Below are 3,011 nucleotides of genomic sequence, written 5' to 3' on the forward strand. Positions count from 1 at the left end.
CTGCTATAAATAGCCCGGCCCCGCCGCCGGGGGCCGGCCCGGGCGCCGCCGGAGGGGGATTCGCTGCGGAGCGGGGGCCCGCCGTCACCTGCGGCTCGGCGGCTCGGCCGCGTTTGTCGCTTCGGCCGCGGGTGGTGCCGCTGTCCCCGGGCGCGGTGGCAGCGCTGCTCCCGGGGGGCCCGGGCCCGCCGACCCCCGGCGCGGCAATGGGCCCGTCCGCCGCCGCCGCGCGTTAAGGTGGAGCGGAGCGGGGCGGCAGCGGCGGTGGTGGCGGCGGCACCTTAAACCGCTCGGGCCGGCGGCTCTCCCCGGCCGGCACCCCGGGCCCACGGGGCTGTGGCTCAAGGGGAGCGGACCGACCCTCCGGGGCGCGGGCTCTGTGCAGCCGCCAGCAAAGAGGAGGAGGAGGAGAGTAAACAGCCGGTTCTGTCTGATGGACGGGGCAGCGGCCGGAGAGCACGGACTGGTACGAGCGTCGGTCATGCCACATGAACACGGCGCACACCGAGCCTTTGAGAACCAGCTACTGTTCGCACACAACCGCCCTGCTGCCTCTCCAACATATATATATGGGAATACATATATGTTGATACTTACTGCGAGGAAGCCTCATCAACTTTTATCCCAATAACAGAACTCGTGTTTAATACACCAGAGCTCATCCTAGATGGCACTCTGGGAATACATGGGCAGTGGTTACTTTTCTTACCTCTCATTTGTGCCCTTGGCTGGCACGGAATAGGAGACAGAACCAAAGCATCCCTTCCCACGTCTCCTTTGCCACCTCCCACCTTGCACCTGACACCAGGAAAAGCTCTGCCACTGCGCCTACACACACTTAGTGACACATGCTGCCCTCTCAGAGGGTGCTAGCAATGGCTCTGTGAGAATAATCCATGGCAGGAAGGATGTGTTTTACCACAGGAGCACATTGGGCACAAYCCTGCAGGGTGCTCGGGCACATGCCAAGTGCCCAGAGCATCTCAGGGCTACATTTAGGCACCTTCCTGGGTCAGGGCTTACCTTCCTGGTGGTGTGCAAAGCAGAGCTACAGGAACTTGAACAAGTGAACAGCCCCAGCTTTCCTCCTGTGCCAAATTAGCATTATGTACACTCCAGCACTCCCAAGAAAGATCTGTTCAAGGAGTTTGGCACAGTGCTGCAGCATGCACAGAACAAGACAGCCTCCACGCTGTCTTTCCCACATGTGTAAGAGGCAGAGAGAAGCGAGCTGCCATTTTACAAACAAGACATGCGAATATCTGCCTCAAAATCTCATCGGTCCAGCGGCATGGAGGAGGTGAGAGGGAGCAGAGCAGGAGGATCCCCACAGTCTTTCCTCACCAAACTGCAGGACAGATGTGTTTTGTTCACATGAATCAACAGCTGGGTTTGAATGACAGGCATTTGTCAACAGGAGTCGCATGTTTACACCTGAATTCGGTCCGAAACTCAGCTTCTCCATTGACTAAAAATTTTGCTGCTAGGACTAAACAGTCTCTTCAGATTCCCAGGGCAGACTGCAGTGCAGTGATGGAGTTGACTGGCTACGAGGAATCTGGTTTTTGCTATCAGCACATCTTGCCACCAGCGAGGGCAGAATTGGCGAAGCTGCGCAAGAGTAGGTCATTATACACCCTTATAGGTGTGGAAATGTTGTCACTAAATGCTGGGGACACAGCAGTCCTGGGATTYGGAGGCCAAAGATTTCAGGTTTAGATCTTTAAATCTGAGCACCCAATTCTGTATTTGGGCATCTTAAACAGATCACACTTCAAAGCTGCATATTTCTACTTCTGTGGAGATAGCTGCATTTGCCAACCAAGCCCAATGTTCAGACACCCAAACCTGAAAATCTCTGATGCATTTCATCCCAAAATCAGTAACATTTGAGAGGAAAAGCTGTGGCCTGCCTCCTGTATGTCAGGTATGTGGCCTATTGCTCAGCTCTCAGTAGCTTTCCTACCCATAATAAATACTAAAATTATGGACACAGGAAAGCTAAAAAGTCCTCTTTCAATTCCAGYCGGTATCTGGAGCAGCATTAAATTTCTCGTAGCGCGTATTAGTTAACAACATTGCTAAAGAGGAATTGCTGTGGTTGAGCACTTATACAATACAACTTCTATTTAAGTGCGTTTTTGTATCGTGCTGAGTCACCCCAAGGAGCCCTCAAACAAAACATCACGTTCAGTTTGACAGCACAGGCAGTGGCATGAAGAGCCTCCCCTTTACCAGCCCTCCCTGGGGGGATGCGAGTGCAGGATAGGCGACACTTCAAACCCTAGAATGAAATACAAAGCTAAAAGAAAACAGTGCCTTAAAATTTCAGCCAACATTTCCCCCATACAGATTTAAGCACATGACATTTCCAGTCTGTTTCAGCTTCAGTGAATAGATTAAAGTGACCATACAGCCTCTGAACTGCTCGAGTCAGATTACACTTCAGGCAAGCTCTCAGTAAATCAGAGGATGCATTAGATATATAGCATAATATTTCACTATTAAGTCTAGATGAATGTGGCTGTTTATTATCCCATATTAAAGCCGAGTGGGTTAGTGCAGCATGAGCCTCTTGGCTTGTTTTGTTGGCAGCTRCCTTTTGGGCTGCTGGGGACACTTCTCTTGCCCAGGCTCTGCAGCAGGCAGTTGCAAACATGAGGGTTTACACAGCACTGCAGCAAGGCAGGGACTGTTTGCACAAAAAAAGTAATGTTTTCCYTGCAGGAACAGTGCAATGAGTGAGATTTCTGTCAGTACAAGTTCCTGCTGGTGCCACATAGCCAGGGATAAGAGGTCACTGCAGGGGAGTCAGAGGAGGGAGCTGGGATTTGAGAGGATGAGGTGGCCCTTCCAAGAGCTAACCCAAGGTGCTGCTGGAATCACTGTCTGGAGGACAGGCAGGCTGTGCTGGAGCAGGGAGCTGCATCTGCCTGCWCCCTCCAGAGATAAAGGCACCATCCTGCATTAGATCAGATCTTGCCAGAGCAGAGCCCTGCAGGCTTGAGCCT

This window comes from Malurus melanocephalus, unplaced genomic scaffold, assembly GCF_030028575.1.
Source record: "Malurus melanocephalus ecotype Western Australia unplaced genomic scaffold, MMel_1.1 scaffold_42, whole genome shotgun sequence".
In the NCBI taxonomy this organism is placed as follows: Eukaryota; Metazoa; Chordata; class Aves; order Passeriformes; family Maluridae; genus Malurus; species Malurus melanocephalus.